We start from the raw sequence: 14,846 nt of genomic DNA, 5'->3' as shown, positions 1-14,846 counted from the left end.
TTAATCTACAAAGTTAATCTACAAGGGAATATATTCATAGATGCCAACAAAAGACCTTAAAAAACAAGGTATAACAAAACAATTTTCACATGATGGGGTGTGAAATAGTGTAACGAAATTGCCTCCAATTATTTATTAGGGCACATTTTGTACCCCATACACTGTATGAAACATCTTCAGTGTCCTTTGGCACAAATAGTACTCCTTACCATGTGACCTTATTAATTTTGGAATGACCCATTATTTGTGCAGTTATAAGTAAATGGAACAGTCCAAGTTGGTTAGCTGAAGATTAGCCTTTTACAGGTTAAGCTCATTTTTGTTTGAAGTGACCAATATTTCTGTGGAATAACCCATTATTTGTGCAGTTATTAGTAAATGGAACAGTCCAAGTTGGTTGGCTATATTATCAGTTTACAAGTTAAGCTCACTATTGTTTGAAGTGACCTATTTCTGTCTCCTTGCTAGGGCCAGAGAGCAAGTTTAATGGTCTTTTGTTTTTGAGTCAAGCTTCTCTGGCCATTCTCTAGCCTGGCATGACTTGAGTCATTAGCTTCATTCCAGGAGGATTTTCTTCAGCCATATGAAACTGTGGTGCAAGTACATGTACATTGTAGTTTCAATAGGGACATTTGTGACTGGGACACGCCCGGAAAACACCCACAGAGTTGTTGGATGTTCTTGCTGTTTCCTTCTGCATGTAAGTCTTGTATTTTCCTTTTTAAACTATGGGTCCAATCCATTCCAGCCATTGCTTTTCTCTTGATTTGTATGTTTTTTGTGCATGTGGCCAGGTTACAGTTTCGGCAGGTCTTTTTCTGGGGGGGAGGGCGTTGCCCGGACTAGGGCTGTTTTGTGTGTTTTTCACATTTAAATTGGCTTACATGTGCAACCAACATACTAGCCCCATAAATGTGGCCTATTTACTGGACTGCCTCCGTAAACATAGGCCACACATCCACATGTACAAAAACGTGTCGCACTTTGCCAAATTTTGATTTTCGCATTTAGGCTTAGTTTGTAGGATTTTTTTGCTTTAGAAGCATACTCACCCTCTTTATAGGCTAATCAGAAAGTGCTGCCTTTTTCAGATGTCTAATTTTTGTGAAATTTCATTTTGAAATTTTGATACGCAAACGTGTGCAAATGAATCTGGAAATTTCACAAAAAATAGACATCTGAAAAAGGCAGCACTTTCTGATTAGCCTATTAAGAGGGTGAGTATGCTTCTAAAGCAAAAAAACCTACAAACTAAGCCTAAATGTGAAAATCAAAATTTGGCAAAGTGCGACACGTTTTTGTACATGTGGATGTGTGGCCTATGTTTACGGAGGTAGTCCAGTAAATAGGCCACGTTTATGGGGCTATGCGCATGCCCCAAGCGTACACATAAGTACTACATCATACCTTTCACATCTTCAATCCCTACCACTTCCGATTCAAACCTCCCTTCCTTGACATGCGTGCACAAGCAGTAATTAAAAAAAAAAAAACATTTCTAAACAGCACCCAAAAACATGGGCGCAGCTTCATTCCCGGCTGATTGCCACTTCCTACGATTATGTCTCTATCTTCTCAGACCCCACGAAGCAATTCGTCGTCAACTTGGCTACATCTATCAATTCCAACGCCGGGTACGTCATAGCTGCCTTACTGGCAGCCATTTTGTTTGTGTTGAGTTTATCGTCTAAACTGAACACCTTCAACAATTTCAGTCTCGTGCCCAACGTCTACACCATGTTTGTACAATGTAGGACCTCCCTCTACCGGAAAGTCTCAGGCGATCAGAATATTCGTGTCATCTCCACTACACCAACTGATACAAGACAAGGAACTGATTTCGTTTATCATCGAACGCACTACACCCTCCAATGTTTTCAAGAAACTTTCCACAGACAAGCAAGGACTTCAAGAAACTTTCCACAAGAACAAGCAAGGGCTTCTACTTTCACCTGAAATTTACGATGTACTCATTCGACTGTGTCTATCAGATGGCACCATCTGTTTTCCGGTGAGGGAGCTTAAATTACCATGGGAACACATCAAGAACGCAAAATCTTACCCGGTACGCCATTTTCCATCTTAGGCTCCACCCAACTACACCCCCAGCAAAAAACTACTGACACTCATGGATGAAGGTCAAGGTTTACTGGACCACTTCTTGCTACTCATACCGCAATAATGCTTCCGGCCGACCCCGGATGAAAGAATACGAGCTAGCCAATATATCTCCAACCAAGCAATATCATCAATGGACGATTTCTTCAGCGCTCTGTACGATCTACATAACACCCCCAAACTTACAATGTCCACAATGATGCTATCAAACTCTTGAAGAAATGGGACACAGAATTCATGACTTTATTTTCATCTTAGGCCATTTTCCATCTTAGGCTCCACCCAACTACAACCCCTAGCACTCATGGACGAAGGACAAGGTTTACTGGACCACTACTCGCACTGAATAATGCTTCCGCCCGACCCCAGATGAAAGAATACCAGCTAGCCAATAGATCTCCAACCAAGCAATATCATCAATCGACGATTTCTTCAGCGCTCTGTACATGTACGATTTACATAACACCCCCTAAACTTACAACTTCCACAACAATGCTATCGAACTCTTGAAGGAATGGGACACAGAATTCATTACTACACAACAAGGCTATCTAGTGTGGTGCTATCCCTCCAAAGTCCAAACCAATTGAAATTGTTCAAGGCATTGCTCTGGCTAAACATATCACAGACAACCTCTTGCAACAGCTACTAGCCAGCAAAGAGCCATCCAAGCCAACGGCTAGCATCGGAAGAGAAACACTTCAGAAAAAGCTTTCCTACTAGTCAACCACTGCGACAAGCGGAACCAAGTCATCATTCAGGTAAATATTTCTTTACTGTATTTGTTATTAATTTTCGGTTCTTACTCTCCCAATGTCAGGCATGACCACCAACTTCAACTCCCCTATTCCATAATAGGATCAAGTAGACTTTTTAGGAATCCTGTATTAAGAATCTTGCTTACTCTTTCCTTGAAGTACTGGACTAGTACTACGCAAAGATGCAATCAGCTGACAAGTCATGAGTATTTGTTTAATTCGCCTGTTCTGTATTTTTGGTTTTTGTATTCTATAGATATTTTTGGCTTGGCATCCGTCAGTTTCCGTTGAGTGATTTACAATTTCAGGTTATATTTCCGTTTGTTTTAAATTCACTGCACTTAATGTTCATTTGGGACTTTGTTCAAATCTGCACAAGGGTACATACTTTCATTAACAACAAAAACAAACAAAATATAAATGTTAACTTTTGTGTGATGAGTTTCAGTACCACGTATCTTGAAGCTCTTCCCAGAGCTTCGAGATTGTTGCTAGTTTTGATTGTCCTCTAGCCAATCTGTATGGGAGGTTATTGTGAAAATAATATTTGAAAATATTGTCGGCTATAGCAAAATTCTGTGCTGGGCAGCTCCATGAATTTGGCTCCCTGCTGTCTGAAAGTCGACGGTACAGTCAAGAGAACAGTAGCAGCAATACCGGTAGCAGCAGCATGTAATGTACTGTTTTGACTCCCTTATGAATCTTAACTTTTTTTATGTTGCTTGGGCAGTTTCAGGGGGAAAACGGAAAAAGGAGGCATTTGGTTTGATAAAGACACACTTCTGAATAAGTTATTAAGAGAAACAAAGTCGAATTTGTTGAAGAGCATGAGAAATGCAACTAGAAGCTATTCTTACAAAATGGGGAGAACTTATTCATATAGATATTCATACCACAGGATTCCTGTTCAGCTTTGTTTAAAGATTGGCTTGAAATGGAACCAAAAAAGCAAAAAGGCTTATTAGAATAATCAAGGAATCAAAGCCTACCGGTACAATGATCCATTGTGCATTTTATGCTTATTAAACAGATCTAGCTTTCAGTCACACTTGATGATTAATAGTGAGCAGATGAAAACGTCACGTAACAGTTGAACTACTTGTTTGAATCCAATGATTCTTAATGCCGTTGGGTCATTAACATATCCGACACCTTACCAGTACTGTTAGCAAGTTTAATGCTTGTATCAGTGGATGCGTCGAGACTTCCTCATCGAGTAACATGTTCTCTGAAGGCATGGACACTTTCCGTTCTTTCCTTGCCATGGCATGATGGTGTTACCGCTACTCATCTTGTGTTTCATCCTGGATCGTCTATCACAAAAAGAAGAATTGGTTCCTTCTGCAGCTCTCTGCGATGCTGAGGTTGTTGTGGAGAGGTTGGATGGGGTGGAGGGCATGGAGAGTCCTGTGCGATATATCCAACCTCTTGAAGGGGTTGAGCTGCATCTTCTCCAGATTGCAGTGGGTGGGCTGGCACTAGAGATCCAAATCCAAGCTAAGTTGGGTCTTGATGCTTGCCGCGGCTGTTTTCTGCGATTACCATGCCTTCTTACAAGATGACTTGGGCTTCCTTTCAGAGCAACTTCATCGCAGCAGCTTGTGGTGCCAGATATCTTCTTGTACATACAGACTGCAAACTGACAGCCAGCTCATTCAAGGAGCTGTGCACGATTGAGAGGTCAGTTGAAGGCAGCAATCACCACTCTGCGGAGGTAGACACCATTTACAGCTGGGAAGTTTACCTTCATGAATGTGAAGGCAAATACATCTGCACTTTGTAATCAAGCAATCAAAGTACACCCATATTTTTATGTGATACAGCTATTCTTGAATAAATCCAGTGTACAATAATATCAAACTGCGCATAGAGAGTGGAATGCATTAATAAAAATTAATACGCATATTGTTCATTTTGAATTTCTTTCATTTGTATTGTGTATTCCAGTTAACAGAACATTTGGAACAAAAAAAACGTAGATCTTGTAAGGCGAGGCGGCAAGGAAGACGACATTTTCATTTCCGCCCGTACTGGATGATGCGGACTCGGCAGAAGTCGAAAGCCTCTTAACAAGATATTTCAAGTGGGGATAAGACGTAACGAGCAGCGCAGAAAACGAGCCACGTATATGCCCGCTCATAACGGCTAACTGGTTCTACTTGGACAAATTAGCAGGTAACGGCAGGTAGGTAAAAGTTTGTGTATCCTTCACATTATGCAATGCCTCCCTTTTCATGATGAAACAGGATCCAAATAGAGAAGTCCTTAGATAATCTAATCATCGTCAGAGGTAGGGTCCCGTTTGTACAGACATTCGATGGAAGCCAATATATATCTCATTTTTTATTTGAAGAAAAATCTCATCTCAAATGAACACTGGAAGGCATTTGCTTGTTCTTTCAATCCTCAGAAAAATATGTGACAAGAGGTGCTTTTGGTAATTTTCAATAGGAGTGCTGCTTGTGTAATCACTGGCACAAGTTATCTACATGTATGCGGGGCACACTTGCCTTGCTTTGATTGCCACAGCTCTGTAGACCAAGAGGCTGTCAATTTTGCCTCCTCGTACAACATGTCTCCAAGTACTGCTAATTTTGTTCACACTCCACATAAAAGAAGAAGGAAATGGTTGTATCAAAGGGAAAGATTTCATTAACCAGTATTTCTTTTCTTTCAGAAGAATAAGAGTCCATGCCACACGCAAGAAGTGATTCACCAGATTTGGAGCTGACATCTGTATCTCCACTTAAAAGAAGAAGGAAATGGTTGTATCATCCATCAGTGTGGGTGAACGTACAGCGGAGCACGTTGAACCTTATGAGGTACGCTATGATGTAGACGGTATTCATAAGTATCACATACAATGTAGACAATCAGATATGATGAAACTTTCTAAAGAAAGAAGACAGTGTGGGGTATGGACAAAACAGTGAAAAGGAAAGGCTTTGATTGATCAGCAAGTAAATCAACAAGATCGTGATGGGAGCACTTCGCCTTTGGTTGTGGGACAGTACTTAATGGTGCAGGCACAGTTCCTGCTTGTCCCACACAGGGGGCAAGTGGACACCCGCAGAATCAGGCAAGTGATCTTGCGAACACCAGCAAGTCTATCTAAAGACAGCACTCGCATACAATCGACAGTTGACTTTGCCCTTCGCCACATGGACAGTACGGTAGACAACCAATATTGCGTCTACAAGCACGTCAACAAATAACCTCATTAGGAGAAGAAGGTCCAACCACCCTCAAACAACTATCTGCATCTCTACGCCATTCACCAGGTATACAAAGTATCAACCTTACTACCGGTATTTACATAGTAGCCACCTTACTATTTTCATTGTATTCAAGGATACAATGCATTGGCCCACTGAGGCTTCAAGATCATATCACAGAGACAACTTGGGAGTTGTGCCATTCGTTTGGCAAGCAGGGAAAAGGTTCAGGGACACTTGTTAATACCCCATGTGTTCGCTCACTTGGGCTTCAAGATCATATCACAGAGACAACTTGGGAGTTGTGCCATTCGTTTGGCAAGAAGGGGAAAAGTTTCAGGGAAACTTGTTAAACCCATGTGTTTGTTCACTTGGGCTTCAAGATCATATCACAGAGACAACTTGGGAGATGTGCCATTCGTTTGGCAAGCAGGGAAAAGGTTCAGGGAAACTTGTTCGTACCCCAACATCAAAGTGAAGTTGGATACTATTCAAGGATACAAAACATTTGCTTGCCAAGGCTTCAAGATCATATCAAAGAGAACTTGGGAGTTGTGCCATTCGTTTGGCAAGAAGGGGAAAGGTTCAGGGAAACTACAGAGACAACTTGGGAGTTGAGCCATTCCTTTGGCAAGCAGGGAAAAGGTTCATGGAATCTTGTTCATACCCCATGTGTTCGCTCACTTGGGCTTCAAGATCATATCACAGAGACAACTTGGGAGTTGTGCCATTCATTTGGCAAGCAGGGAAAAGGATCAGGGAATCTTGTTCGTACTTGTTCAACATCCCAGTGAACTATGATCATATTCAAGAAGGATACAAAGCGTTTGCTTGCCAAGGCTTCAAGATCATATCACAGAGACAACTTGGGAGATGTGCCATTCATTTGGCAAGCAGGGAAAAGGTTCAGAGAATCTTGTTCATACCCCAACATCAAAGTGAACTTGAATACTATTCAAGGATACAATGCGTTTGCCCACTGAGGCTTCAAGATCATATCACAGACACAACTTGGGAGTTGTGCCATTCCTTTGGCAAGCAGGCAAATGGTAAAGGGAATCTTGTTCAACTATCCAAGCGAACTCGGATCATATTCAAGAAGGAAACACTGTGTGTGTCTGCCGAGGCTTCAAAATCATATCACAAACGCAACAGGTCAAGGAAAGGCATCGATGGAGTTCGTAGACTAGCCGAGTGTAAAGGCTCTTACATATAAGAATGACAGTTGCATTCTAGATAGCAAGCCAAATCAGCTTCAGTTTCAAAAAACGAGGGGCGGTTTAACATGTTCTATTTGTGGTATACATGAAGAACGGGTTTCATGCGATGCAAGAAAAGTATGGGAGCATGCCAAGGATGAACTGATCCTAATGTATCATGGTAGGCACACGTGTATGGTCAAACAGAGGCCGGTATCAAGAAAAACCCTTGCAAAGGCAATAATAACCAATCCAGGGATTCCAACGAGTAAGTTAGTAGTTAATGAAATGTCAGGACTACTTTCAGAAAGCAGACATGAAAGAGGAAGACAACACCCATGGCCACAGCTTTGATGCTGTCTGTCATCTAAAGCAGGATGCAGATAAAAAAGACAAATTCCTCATCTTCAAAATTTACAATCAGCAAATGAACAATGGAAAACCAACGTATGTACATGTACGTCTCGGGAAGAAAGGGGAACAACGTGAGAAGGCTGCCTTCTGCAAGGACCTGCGGACTCCAACTGAATCTGCCAAGGGGAATATCTGATGCGAAGGTTAAGGAATGCCCAAGCTTACATCAGACATCCACATGATATGCATGCACATTTTACAGACAAGACTGTCTAATAGTTCTGTTCAGGGGGAGACGATATCAACATCAACAAAGTATTGGAGTTTGTGACAGGGGCCAGCCAAATTCCACCCCTTGGATGGAATTGAGAGACTGATAAAGATCCCCCCCCCCCCCGTTTCAGGAAGAAGGGAGAACAATGTGAGACGGCTGCCTACTGCAATGACCTGCAAACTCCAACTGAATCTGCCAAGGGGAATATCTGATGTGAAGGTTAAGGAATGCCCAAGCTTACATCACACATCCACGTGATATGCAGGCACATTACGGACATGACTGTCCAGCAAAATTCTGTTCAGGGCAGACAATATCAACCTCAACACATTGCAGTTTGTGACAGGAGCTAACCAAATTCCACCCCTTGGATTTGAGCGACTGATCAAGATCGCCTTTTTCCCCCGTCTCAGGAAGATGGGAGAACACTGTGAGGCGGCTGCCGTCCCGAACAACCTGCGGACTCCAACTGAATTTGCCAAGAGGAATGTCTGATGTGACGCGGCCTTATGTCCCACAGGGGACGAAGAGGATTAATCTACATGATATTCATGCACATTACGGACATAACTATGTAAGTCAACCCCATCGCCTCATCTTAAGGGTTATACGATCGTAAATGCATTCAAAGAAATGGATTATCATCCTTGCAGGCTGCACTTACTATACAGGTCCCCTAATGTATATTTGTTCACAATATTTCTGCCAAAAAGTTTTTGACATTCCGTTCTTGACGTTGCCGATTAGAAGAGCTGGAAATTCTACAATCAAAAAAGCAACAACCCCTGATGCCGAAATTTGAATCTGTAACGTGTTTTTTCTGAGTAAAATGATGCTGATCAAGAAATTCCAAAAAAGTTGAAGGGAAGGAAAAAATGTACACCATGCACGTACATGTAGACGTGGTAGAATTCATCAACACTAAATTTTGCATTCTATTTAACTTTCATTGCAAGTTTCCGACAGCTACAGGTACGCGTCAAAGTACGTCCTTGTTTATTGGTGATATACAGCTATTATTTAATAAATTCCAGTGTACAATAATATCAAACCGCACGAAGAGATTAGAAAACAATAATACAAATTAGTAAGAGTATTGTTCATATTGAATTTCTTTCTTATTTGTATTGTGTATTCCAGCTGACAGAATATTTGTAACAGAGAACAACAGGACATATATTGATTGGCGAAGTGGACCAAAAACCAATAGAAAAGAGGTCGCGGCATTTTCGATGTCAATCGAATTTGGAAGTTGCGATTTCCACACTGCATGTACAAGGTCAAGGTACGTTTTCGCATGCTTACTTATTAATAATATTCAAGAAAGAAACACTGTGTGTGCCAACATCAAGATAATATGACAAAGACAAATCGATGCTTACAAAGTGTCCACTTCCATCAAAAGACCTTTCCAATATATTCTGATACGTAGGTTATACCCAACTTGTCATTCTTCTTTACAACAGAACAAGATCAACAACACAGCCTCATGCTCAACCACTTGTACCATCTGCAAGTCTATCCAAAGACAGCACTCGCATACAATCCACAGTTGACTTTGCCGTTCGACATATGGACAGCTGACAACCAATATTGCGTCTACAAGCACGTCAACACTTAACCTCATTAGGAGAAGAAGGTCCAACCACCCTCAAACAACTGTCTGCATCTCTACGCCGTTCACCAGGTATACGAAGTATCAACCTTACTATTTACATAGTATTGTACTGTTTGTATACAAGGATACAATGCATTGGCCCACTGAGGCTTCAAGATCATATCACAGAGAACTTGGGAGTTGTGCCATTCGTTTGGCAAGAAGGGAAAAGGTTCAGGGACACTTGTTAATACCCCATGTGTTCGCTCACTTGGGCTTCAAGATCATATCACAGAGACAACTTGGGAGATGTGCCATTCGTTTGGCAAGCAGGGAAAAGGTTCAGGGAATCTTGTTCATACCCCATGTGTTCGCTCACTTGGGCTTCAAGATCATATCACAGAGACAACTTGGGAGTTGCGCAATTCCTTTGGCAAGCAGGGAAGGGAGTGCGCCCTTCCCCCGCATATTAATGGAAAGGTCGTCTCGTGCTCGGTCCAACAGTGCATGGGTCGATCCTTGAGATCGAGGCACACTTTTGTTATGTACACTTTTTCAACTATACTTATGGGAAGGAGTTTGTTAAGCCATCGATGGTGAGTCATCGGTCTGGTGATTCGTGTCATTAGAACGGTAACGCGCAGTACACAGCGCGGGGAACAGACTGACCACGTTGCGGCCGCGTGAACAAAGGGAGACGTACACGTTACGCATACGCGTTGTTGGCTGTTGTTGTTGAGCGGTGTTGTTGGAATTGGACCGGTTGGTAAGCGATTTTTACGAGTGTTTCTTTCATTTTCAGAATTGTCTTTTGAATGAAGTTTCTTTGTCATATTTTGTAGGTTTGTTTTTGGTCAGGTTTGGTTAGTTTTTTTGGTTTGGAATGATTGATGATGAAGAGTTTTCAGGATTTTTGTGTGGAGGTTGGCTTGGATGAGGATGTGGTCAGAAGTTGTGCGACAGGGACAGTGGGTGCAGGGACAGGGGAGGGTTTGAGTGGTGGAGTGAAAAGGGATTGCGGGATGCTGAAGAACGGTTTCGTTTGGTTTGTGTGGAAAGAATGTACGGATGTGATGGCAAAGAAGATGGTGAGAGCGGAGAAAGTGAGAGAAGTGTTGATGAGTTTTTTTCCGGTATGAAGGGTCAAGTGAAAGGATTGCTGATGAAATTGAATCGACTTGAGGAGAAGTACAAAAAATGCCAGAAGATCAAGAGAGGGGGAGACAGTGTCCGCTTGTTGATGGAGAAAGGATTTGTAGACGTGGGGGTTCTGCCTGGGCCAAGTACAGTAGCTGATCCTGGCATGCCTGGCCCGAGTGGAGTGCAAGAAGAGAGTGCTGTTGAACAAATGAGAAGAACGTTTGAAATGGAGAAGAATACAATGACAGAGGTGATTCATGAGATGAAGGCCAGCAACACAGAAGTCACTCTTGTTCATACTTGTTCCACATCCAAGTGAACTCAGATCATATTCAAGAAGGATGCAAAGCGTTTGCTGGCCAAGGCTTCAAGATCAAATCACAGAGACAACTTGGGAGATGTGCCATTCATTTGGCAAGCAGGGAAAAGGTTCAGGGAAACTTGTTCGTACCCCAACATCAAAGTGAAGTTGGATACTATTCAAGGAAACAATGCGTTTGCCCACCGAGGCTTCCAGATCATATCACAGACACAACTTGGGAGTTGTGCCATTCATTTGGCGCGCAGGGAAATGGTAAAGGGAATCTTGTTCAACTATCCAAGCGAACTCAGATCATATTCAAGAAGGAAACACTGTGTGTGTCTGCCGAGGCTTCAAAATCATATCACAAACACAACTTGGGAGCTCTGCCATCACTTTGGCAACACGGGAAAAGCTTCAGGGAAACTTGCGTTATGAACACATGGGGTATGCTCAGGGCAACGTAGCAGTAGCAAAGGCGCTTACCGTACATGTAGGAGTGGCGGTTGCATTCTAGATAGCAAGCCAAATCAGCTTCATTTAAAAAAAACAAGTGGCAGTTTAACATGCTCCATTTGTGGTATTCACAGAGAATGGCTTTCATGTGATGCAAGAAAAGTATGGGAACATGCGAAGGATGAACTGATCCTAATGTATCATGGCAGGCACACGTGTACGGCCAAACAGAGGCCGGTATCAAGAAAAACCCTTGCAAAGGCAATAGAGACCAATCCAGGCATTCCACCAAGTAAGTTAGTTGTTAATGAAACATCTGGACAACTTTCAGAAAGCACCATAGACTGGGGAAAGGACTGAAACCCTTCCAGACCAGTATGCAAACATGAAGAGAATGCACAATTTAAAAGCAGACATGAAAAAGGAAGACAACCTCCATGGAACATGCAGCTTTGATGTTGTCTGTCATCTAAAGCAGGAGGCAGATAGAAAAACACAAATTCCTTATCTTCAAAATTAACAATCAGCAAATGAACAATGGCAAACCAGCGTATGTTTTCAAATCAAGCCAAACAATGGCTGAAATTGCTTTGGAGATGGCCCACAGTGGTGGGAGCCTCCATCTTGTCATCACATGCACATGTAGGCCTACTTTCTACAATGTTCTAAGAAAATCATCGTCTTACACTCCTCACTTTTTCATCATCATCTGTTCATTGCTCTACGATCTGATCACGTCTTCATTTGTTGAAGGAGTGATCAAGGGCTATCACCATTTTCAGGTGAAACCCATGGCAGAAGAAGAAATGAGCTGTTTTAACGAGGAAAACAACAAGTATGACCTGTTTGCCGTTCTTGTGAAACAGCAAACGGATCAGCCGGTTGGCAGAGCCCCTCTGGGGCTCTCAGAGACGTTCGCAAAGTTCTTGTTAAAGAACCTCTCCATAACCTGGTATGTGTTAATGTTCCTTGCTCTATGATTTGAGTATTCATCATCATCATCATGTCGGGATCGCCTGGGTAGTGACGACAGTAGATTCTATATACAAATCAAGATACTCCAAATTTGTGTCCACATTGTCCTTTGCTGAGAACGTAACACTCTATTCAATAAGTGGCAGCAAAGCTGCTGTCAACATGAAAAGTGCCTGAAGTGCTGGTGGGGGAATGAGCACTATGCTTACATGGCTAAAGTCACAGGCAAAGGCAGGCCCTGTTGTGTTTCCCGAAGATGGTGATTTGTTTGTGGCCATAGATAATGAGCAGGTTGTTGGAAAAACATGGAGAGTCTATGCAAATCGTAAAGTGCCCACTAGTGTAGTAACAAGCGTGATTGCCATGAGACTTCCACATTCAGGAGAGCAGGAGAAGTGGTTTTTCAATTAGTAATGTGTCATGGACCACCATGTTACTCTCTGTTTTAGACCAAGAAGACTGGACCGGCCGTGTCACTTCAAGGGAGACCTAGACAGGACCGTCTGAATGTTCACCGATCTGCCCGCCTGACACCCTTTTACGTGCTCCAGTGAGTCGGAGACCCGTCACTACCCTCGACGTCCAAGGCCAAGACGTTCGAGCGACTCAGCTCCACCCAAGATCCTACCAAGACTTCCAAGAAAACCCAGTTCTACCCTAGACACAGCCACCAGCATTGCCCTAGACACAGCCACATCATCTTTTAAGATTCCGCAAGTACATCTTTGTTTTACTGTACCGACAAATGACGAGAGTTGTCATTTCTACTTCATCTTCAACTGAACCCTTCGTCAAGTAGTCTACTTACATCGTTCTTCAATTATCTTCAAGTTCTTCTACATACTATGATGGACTCCGAACTACCGCGGATGGACGAATCGCGAGTTTAACCATTTTATAGTTTTAGCGCCCTTTTTTTCTGAGCTCTAGCTTTGTATTTTAAATCTTACAGGATCCTGTGTTTTCTGTGAATTATATTTAACCTCATTGCATTTTTCATTTGTATCGCCATTGCTTGAGACCACTTTATTTTGGGCTATAAAACATATTTCATGCTAACGGTTAATCTCACCATTATTTACCCTGTGACTAGCTATTCTGTTGATTGATGCAAATTTGTTTTATCTCATATGTTATTTACTCTGTGATTGCTATTGCTCTATTGATTGACGCTAACTGTTTTCTCAAAGGTACATTATTTATCCTGTGAATTATTTGTATACTTGCCAAGAGAGCCAACATCCGTGCAAATTCCCTTTTGGCTATTCCCAGTTGTTCTATGCATATTGTATTTTCTGTTTGTTCAAATTTCCCTTGTGTCACACTATGGCGGATGCAGCACTCAGACAGAAAGGTGTGGATTGGTGTAAGAAAGATGATCTCCGACCCACTAACTCAGCAAGAAGTGGAGGAGAAGTCAGCTGATGAAAATAAAGTCAGGCCAACGTGCAACAGCTGTGGTACCAAAACTCTCAAGAATGTTCCAAGTCATGGAGAACTCTTTACTCAAAGACGGAACAACAGTAGGCGCCACCATTCGTTTCGTGTTGAACCAAAAAGCTCCAAATATCTGAAAGAAGACAAAGTCCAAAAAGAGGTAAAATAATCATCCACCAGTACAAGCTGGAGAACCACAGCTACATTTTGTACATGTAGATCCAGTTTTTGTCAATGCGAACTCGTATGACACAATAACACAAGTGCTTCGACATGTGGGAAGGTGTGCTGGCATCACGAAGTATGGGTCTGGAAAGAGAAAGTGGACATTTGTAACCATGGATAGTGTTCCCTATTCTGTGGCATATAATGTTGTTAAAGCAACATTCACCTGTAAGGCCTGTCAAATTACAATGTATGGTGAAGACAAGAAATTGAGCCATTGCTCTGACGTTCATCAAGGAAACGACAGCTTTCTTGAAAGAGAATTTGTGATTGGGTTGTTCTTCGAATTGGTCATGGACACTTTGAGATGAATATGAAAAAATCTTTCAAGGAACTAAACTTTGAACCTTTCATGGCAGACATAGCAAAAGAGCTTGGATTCAAAAGTGCCGATGCTCAGAAATATGTCAAAAAATGCAGTGACAACCACAAGGCATGGGACCTCATATGCATAGCAAGGAATGCATTTGCAGATGAATTGCTGCGACCATATGTCCTCGAGAGCCTCAACTCACATCAACCATGTACAGTCAATGGATACTTCGGGTATGCAATGGACAGCATACAAAACCCCAACTACAGGTTCATTTATGAACAAATCTTTGTATATAGTCAAGCAATAGTGAACTATCGGGCAGGGCCGAGGCAAAACAAACACCAGTTGATCATAGCAGGAAAGGAGAAGTTCTCGGAGATGTGGTTTTCTCGAAATCACCCAAAGTACCAACAAATCCATGTATGTGACACCCATGACAGATATTGCTACTCAGATGATGTAAGACAAATGGTTACAGCTA

Source organism: Patiria miniata, unplaced genomic scaffold (assembly GCF_015706575.1).
Source record: "Patiria miniata isolate m_02_andy unplaced genomic scaffold, ASM1570657v1 HiC_scaffold_1, whole genome shotgun sequence".
Classification (NCBI taxonomy): domain Eukaryota; kingdom Metazoa; phylum Echinodermata; class Asteroidea; order Valvatida; family Asterinidae; genus Patiria; species Patiria miniata.
This window is presented reverse-complemented; position numbering follows the sequence as displayed.